We start from the raw sequence: 8,408 nt of genomic DNA, 5'->3' as shown, positions 1-8,408 counted from the left end.
ACAGGAGTGGGTGTTTGCTGACAAGCAGCTTCATGAGAAAGCTTGCCTCGGCATTTCTCAGTGCTGAATCAGGGAGAAAAGTTGGGCAGAGTGCCTGTGGGATTCAACTGAGAGACAGAGAGAGAAAATAAAAAAACAGACCCTGAGGTGGGACAGCAAACAGCACGCGAGGCAGTGGTAGCAACAGCAGAATTCTCATCACCTGAAGGCCTACTGGGTGCTTCCCATGGCTCCCTGGTTGTCCTCCTCACAGCCCCAGGAGGCAAGGAAACCCCAGGGGTGAATGATGATTCTCTCTGGCTCGTGAAGAAACTGGGGTTAAGAAAGAACAAGAGCTACACAGCTAACTACCGGCTACAATGGAATTCAAGCTCATGACTGACAAAAGCCAAATCTCATCCACATCTAATCCATAGCCCTACCCCTTTTCTGGGAAATTATGCCTCACCCAGCCCTCCTTCTCCTCCAGAGATTAGGAAGAGCTAGACAGACAGGAAGTGGAGCAGATGTGGAGAATGCAGCCACCTCTCAGCCAGACTGGCTCCCAGATGCAGGAGCCTGGGCAGGTCGTGCTCCACCCTGCTCAAGGCAACCCTCCACCTGCTCATCCAGGTGAAGGGAGAACAACCCAGACCCCCCTCCGATTCCTCCCCAGTCATGTCATTCGGAGCAGCAGTGTTCAATTAAAACACAACCCCAGGTACATCTTGTAATTATAACTCTCTAGTAACCACATTTCTAAAAGTAAAAAGAAAGAGCTGAAATTAATGATATGTTTTATTCAACCCATCTATCTAAAACAGTATTTTTTCTATGTCTTGGAGTTGGACCAAGAGTTTGTTCAGGTTTTTCTGTAAGATCCTGAATGAACTTTTGGGGCCATCTCCGGTATAACCAACATAAAACATTAGTGAGATAGCATATGTTCTTTTTCTTGTTCTAAGTCTTTGAAATCAGATGCACTTTATGCTCGCTCTACACCTCCATTTGGACAGCCTAGGCACATGTGGCAGGTGGTTACTGTACTGGATGGGGCAGGTCTGTGGGATACCAAATTATCCAAATGAATGTCAACTCACTCTACATGATGAAAAGGCTTTTTTTTTCTTTATCATTGATTTTTTTTTTGGATGTACAGTCTATGAATCTTAGCATAAGTATGGATTCATGCGATGACCACCATAATTAGAATACAGAGCTATTCTTCCATCACCCTCAAAGAACACCTTGGTGCTATCTCTCTCTCTCTCTTTCACTTTTTCTACTTTTTGGCCTTTCCACTTGGCATGTGGGATCTTAGTTCCGCAACCAGAGACAAAACCCACGCCCCCTGCAGTAGAAGTGTGGTGTCTTGGCCACTGGACCGCCAGGGAAATCCCTTGGTGCTATCTCTTTACTGTTACCTCCACCCTCCCTTAATCTTTGCACAAATGCAATCATACTATATGTAACCTTTTGATACTGGCTTCTTCTACTCAGCATAATGCCTTTGAGGCTCATCCAAGTTTGTTGTGTGCATCAATATTTATTTCTGCCTCATGGCATCATTCCTGTTTATTACTGAGTTTTATTGCATTGTACGAATGTACCACAGATTGTATATCCATTCAACTGCTGAAGGACCTTTGAGTTGTTTCTGGTTTGGGATGATTAGGATGAGAGCTGTTACATGTGTTCAGGTTTAGTGTGAATTCAAGTTTTCACTTCACTTCTCAGGACTGAGATTGTTGAGACATATGTCAAACTTCATAATAAACTATCAACACTTCTTCCAGAGAAGTTGAACCATTTTTTATTCCCACTAACAATGTGGAAGGGTTCCAGTTACTCTGTATCCTTATCAGTACTTAGTATTGCCAGTATTTTTATTTAGCCATTCTGATACATATGTAACCCACTCCAGTATTCTTGCCTGGAGAATCCCATGGACAGAAGAGCCTGGTGGGCTATAGTCTTTAAGGTCGCAAAGAGTCTTTGTAAGATATGTGATCTGCAACACAGTTTCTCCCAGTCTCTAGACTGTTATTCTATTTTCTTAATACTGTCTTTCACACAGTAAAAGTTTTTAATATTGATGATGTCCCATTTATTGATTTTTTTCTTTTATGAATGATGATTTTGTTATCATTAATAAGAACTCTTTTGCCTAACTCCAGGTCATGGAGATTTTCTCATATTAAGTCTTTGAACAATAAATCACATGTTTAATACCCAAGGGATTATAACTGTCTAGAGAAATTAATCTGTGCATTTTAGTTATGAAAATCCACATTGTCCTATGAATTCACTTATTCATTCACTACATAGACATTTAATAAGTGGAAAGTCATCACCAGTGAAACAAAGATGACTACAATTTGGTCCACAGTAGTAGTTGCCACTAATTGAGGGTCTAGGATCAGTGGCCACATTAATATTAATATTTGATATTAATTAATGATCAACTATAATCAGTTATCGATAATCAGTGGCCATATTAATTATCGATAACCTCCAATATAGGAGAGGAACTTGAAACTTAGAAAAGTTAAGCCATTTTCCAGCCACACAGGCAGGAAATAGTAGAGTTAGGGTTCAATAACTCCAGTGCCCTCAGGTATGGGAAGTTTCTTTCATTTCTAGCAATAGGAAACAGCTCAATCTACCTAAGTGGTTAAAAAAAAAAAATAGAGAAGTGGTCTACAGATATTTCACAGAACCAACCCAATGGCTGAACAGCCATATCTTGGAAGGAAAAAAGTCAAGGAACTTCAAAGATCTAGCTAGCAGGAAAAATAAGAAATATCCCCTTTGAATGAAGCATCTTCAATTATTTTCAGCCCTTGCTTATGCCCTTTCTAGGTTCAATTTCCTGGAGCAATAATCTGATTGACCATCTGTGGGTCATGTGACCATCTGTTGCCCGAAGAATGATGGAACCTTCATTGACAGCCCCACCAAGACTATATCTGATTAGGGGCAAGTATCTTTTCCTTGTTGAATGGAATATCAAGGTGCTATTACTAAAGGAAAATGGGAAGAATTGATCCTGGGACAGTAAAATATAAATAAATAAATAAATGCCGACTAATGCAATGACTTCCAAAATTTTTGACCATGATCCATGTTAAAAAATGTATTAATAGTTCACCAACATATAAATATATTCATGTATGACCAAAATGAAATTTTCATATAACAGTGTGTGCCCTTACAATGTGTAGTACAGTCTGATATGATACACTTATTTCCTTCCATTTTTGAAAAACGAATATCAGAAGCTTTTTGGGGTCAGAACCTGCACACTGCACTTAGCATGGTTTCCTTCCTCTCCTTATCCATGAAGACTTCAGAAGGAAAGCATAAAGTGGTGAGCTCCATAATGTCCCTCCAGAGAACATCACCCCAACCATCTCACCAAACAGATGTGTGAACAGAGATGTAAAACTCCTGTGAATAAGAAAAGGCTGATAAAAGATGCTAGTTTTCCCACAGAAGTAGACCTTGAAACAAAGATGGGAGCCCAAGTAGCTTATTTAAGGACAGGGAGGGAGAGAGAAAGTGAGACAGGGAAGGGAGGAAGGCCAGCAAAGGGTTCTTGATGAGTCATCTGGGGCTCGGTCAGACAGGACACCTGCTGATAAACAGCTGCAGAACATGCTTCAGGATCATCACACCAAAGGCCAGGGACACTGGAATGTTCATCCACCAACTGCATCCTTCCTTGGAGGCAGGTCCCCAAAGCCATTAATTTCCCAATACATCCACCTGCCACCAAGTGAGGACCAAGTGCCCATGGCTGGAGAACACCCTCAGGGAGAGAAATGCAGAAAGATTTGGACTATATGGGAATTTTCTGCAGATGACCTCCAGGTAGGTCAGGAGGATACAGTTTGAAGGTCTCCTGTTGTGTGTGACTGGGAGGGAGAAGGAGCAGCTCAGGAAACCATTTTCAGTCATTAACACCTGCCTTCCTTCCCAGGATCAGACACACGCTCATCTTCCATAGCACCTTGGAATCCCTATGACTATCAGTCCCCTGATTTCTAAATGTACCAAGTTCATTTCAGCCTGGATGCCTAGTTTCCCCCTTCAGCAGTGCTGAATGAAGACAGGAAATCCACCCAACCATCTCACCAGCCCTACCTGGCCCCTCTGATTCTCAGTCAACATCTCAGAGACGGTCTCATTTTTCAGCCAATGATCTCTGCCACAACATCTCAGGGAGTCTTTATCTACTGTCTCCCTCCTCTTAGTGCCTGAAGAGAATATATTTCCACTCCTGTTTGGGTGCCACTGAAAACAAATGTCCAGGACTCAGAGGAGCACTCCAGCACACAAACCCCGATTAATTCCCAGCTATTCATCAGACTAAAACACAGAAGAATGACCGACTGACTTTGGGAGTTGGGTCCCATGAGATGCGAATAGAATCGGCATTGAGTACAGAGTAGCAAACCCTTAATCAACAGTGATGGAGGGCAGTGGGTCTCACCCCAGGTTGCACACCATCATCTGAAGAGCTGTTAAAGAGTGCTGATTTCCCACGGGGAATGGGGTGGATCCTAGGCACCAGTATACATATTTTTAATTCTATAGATTCTAATGTGCAGGATGTAGAAGATGGAACAGGAGGGAAGAAAGACATTTCCTGGGGTTTTGTTTTGTTTAGGTAACCTTCGTGTCTCATTTAATTCTTTCCACCCTGCTATATGTTTCATATCACTGTACCCATCTCAAAGATAAGAAAACTGAGGCTGAGGGAAACAAAGTAACTCCCCCAAGCTCCCAGTGTTATGAGCAAAAGCCCCAAGCTTACTATTCAAGACTGAATCCATTGTTTTTTCTACTCCACCATATTTATCTCCCAAGGAAATTTTTAAGAAAATTGATGGTGAGAGGAAAGGGGCAGGAAAAAAAATTGAAATCAAGGGTGTCACTGGAAAAATTAAGACTGGCCTAAGGAAGGCATGGTGGAAGGGGCTCTGGAGGCAGTGAGAAGCCCTGGATAGCCAAGGCTGTTCACAGTCCCAAGAAGAATGAGGCAACACCACCAAAGGGGGATGGGGTACCAGCTAACCTGCCTTGTCCCAATGTTCCCCAGGGCTAGCCCTGCTCTCAAGGTCTTGCATCCAAAGTTAGCTCAATGGACCATTTTCCCATCAGACCCTGAACTGTGACTGGGGACGTCATGGCCCGCCAGCTCCCGTTTGAGAGCCTCTCAGCATGATTGATCTTCTTCCTCTTCTCTGTGGCCTCCAGGCTGGCTATATTCAGCGGAGAGAATAAACTGACAACCCAGCAACCAGCCTTTCCTCATTTCTGCAACTGATTTCTCTATTCTCTGTGTCTGCTTGGCTCTCCAAGCCCAGCAGCCCATCTGGTGGAAGAGATGTCCTGCTGCTTGCAGCCTCCTCTGGGACTGCTCGAAGATAGGAGAGGCCTCAGCCGTTTCAACTCTGTGTGTTTGTGCCATGAAACTGAATTTTATTTAAGCATCACATTTGAGGAAGGAAAAGACGCTTCAGTTTTCGCTTTCTCAATAGTTTCTTTCAGCAACAATAAGATGCCTAATCCATTAAGGCAATCCTCAAAAGGAAAAATTCAAAACTAAAATCTTCCGAGCAGGTTGTGCTTCTAAAATCCAAGAGAACCTTTCAGTGAATATTGGAAAACTGTAGAGCTGAGAGGGACCCTATAGATCATCTCTTAGAAGGGGAAGCCAAGACCCAAGTTGGGGAGTGACTTGCGTGCTACCATGGCAACGGAGGTGCTTTGACCTCTTGTCCCCATGGGATGTTCTAGTGGGCAGGAGCTGTGAACTGGGGACAAGCAGAAAGGCAGCATGCTGAAGGTGATGATTCATGTTGAGAAAGGTGCAAATTTCACCATTCTGTGCATATATACACACATGACTGAAAAATGTGTACAGAAAGTAGGGTTGGCACCAAGGAAAATAGTGGATCTAAAGCCTGCTGGCTTAGCCCCAACTGTGAAGAAAACAAAGTGATCTTCGCTATTTACCAAGCCATCCTTCCCAAGTTGGCTAATCCCAGGGCCACCATACTGCCTAACTCCAGGGGCCCCACCTCACACAGTACCGTTCATCTGTATTTTAGAAAGGTGGAAGAGTAAGAGTACAAATATTAGCTATTATTTTTCTTTTTCTGCATTAATAGCAGGAACTGAGGCATTCATTGATAACTACAGGATTCATTAAAAACAAATAGTAACTGAAGAACCATCCCATCTTGAAATGTGACTTTCAAGATTCAAAAGAATGAATCTATAAAAGCAGGTTAATCACAAAGATCACTAAAAGAGAGGGAGGCCCTTCAGGAAGAGCTCCCTTAGGCACTCATGTAGGCATTATACTCAGTGCTTTATGTATGAAAAGTCTCACAACAGCTCCATGACATAGGCATTATTATTTATTATTTCACAGATGAGGAAACTGAGGCGTAGAGTCATCAAGTAACTGGCAAGTCACATAGCTGGGAAGTGCAAAGGGATTCAAAGGCAGCAACTTTGCTTCCAGCACCATGTGCTTGACTGTTTACATCAGGGGTCCCCAGCTCCTGGGTCTTGGAGCTGTACCAGGAACCAGACTGTGTCGCGAGCAGCAGGAGGTGAGCAGCGTGCAGGCAAGCGATACTTCATCTGTATTTACAGCCACTCCCATCACTCGCATTAGCAGCTGAGCTCCGCCTGCTCTCTGATCAGCAGCAGCATAATAAATGTAAAGGGCTTGAATCATCCGTCCCCTGGTCTGTGGATAAATTGTCTTCTATGAAACTGATCCCTGGTGCCAAAAATGTTGGGGACCGCTGATTTATACCACTCCTTTTGCAAGAGTCAATTAATCAAAGTTATCTGCTTGTTAGAGCAGTGGGAGCAGCTGGATCCTGTTCCATTTCCCTCAGATCACTGCAGGTGGCCAGCATGAAGTCTGCATTGGGGAGACCATGACCAGGTGATATTGCTCCCATGTTGTAGGGAGGTGATGGAGACCGCCACAGGAAATCTACAATGAATCATGTCATCAGGGAAGCACGGGTCTGGACAAGAGTCCCAGCAACTCCAAACATCACATGGGAGCTCATGGGGGAGGTTCTGGGCCTCTGGGAGCTCCTTCCCAACCCCCAGTCCCAACCCTCCTTTGGGGAGGTGGAGTAAAATGGGAAGGGAGAAAAAAATGCTTTAGCCCCTCCTCCATAGGCCAACAACAAACATTCAGAATAACTTTGAGACCCCCTCCAGACCTTCCAAACAACAGGGAGAGGAGAGATTTTTTTAATTCATCCCACTCTGCAATTTTGAGCAATTCACAACAAGTCTCTGAGCCTCAGTTTTTTCATCTCTATAGACCCATCATATATGCATGTGTTAGAATTAAATTGAAGACATTCTCTGGCAGTTTCATGGTTAGGACTCCGAAATTTCACTGCCAAGGGTCCAGGTTCAATCCCTGGTCGGGGAACTAAGACCCCACAAGCCATGTTGCATGGTCAAAAAAAATGAAATTGAGATGAGTGGTGAAAAGGGCTTCATACGATGTTTGCCACCTGGGAGAAGACCAGTAAGTGAACCAATAATATGACAGTTTCCTTCTGCTCTTTTGGGGTTAAAAGAATGTGGTTAGGTTCCTAACTAATATCCATTCTTCTTCTTTACCAACAGAGTCCTGATTTCACTCAGGGCTTCAAAACACCCAGATTTAAAAAAATCACCTTCCCAGATTCCTTTGCAGGTTTAGGTGGCCATACTTCAGTTCTAGCAAATATGATAGGATAAGACTATTTGGGGAGGCTTCTAAGACATTTGTCTCGTCCCTAAAAACAGGGGTAACAAACTCAGCTAACATTTCCCTTTGACCCTTGCCCTTTGTCTCTTCTTCCTTCTGAAGGTGTGGCAACTATCTTGCCACAATAGGGACAAAAGCCATGGGCTGATGACAGGAATAGAGACAGGGACAGGGTCCTAATAACATCCTCTGGTCAACACACCAACTCTGGACTTCCTGACTCTTGACTTATTGGGTTAGAAAATAAACCCCTATCAGGTTTTCCATTATTTGTAGCTGAACACTTTCCTAACTGATATTTACCAATCCCAGTTTGACATATTGAAATAAATATAGTATAGAGATGCTAGGCTGTTTGTCCAGGGTCAAATAGGGAATGATTGGTGGCAAAGTCAAGTCTTTTGAGTATCTGAGTCTTAAATTCCCAACCCAAATACCTTCCAAATCAATTCTATTCCCACAAAAATTTTATTTATGTCAAGAATCAGAATGATCACTATTATAAAACATTTCTACGGTAGCCAATTGTGCCATGGATAAGAAGCTCCCTTCTGGAAATGTAAATAGCCAGTTTTTTAAGAAACTTGGACTTTGTTTAATCTGTGCAAGTTGGCTTTTCCGTCTT

This window comes from Bison bison, unplaced genomic scaffold (assembly GCF_000754665.1).
Source record: "Bison bison bison isolate TAMUID 2011002044 unplaced genomic scaffold, Bison_UMD1.0 scf7180017864108, whole genome shotgun sequence".
Classification (NCBI taxonomy): Eukaryota; Metazoa; Chordata; class Mammalia; order Artiodactyla; family Bovidae; genus Bison; species Bison bison.
This window is presented reverse-complemented; position numbering follows the sequence as displayed.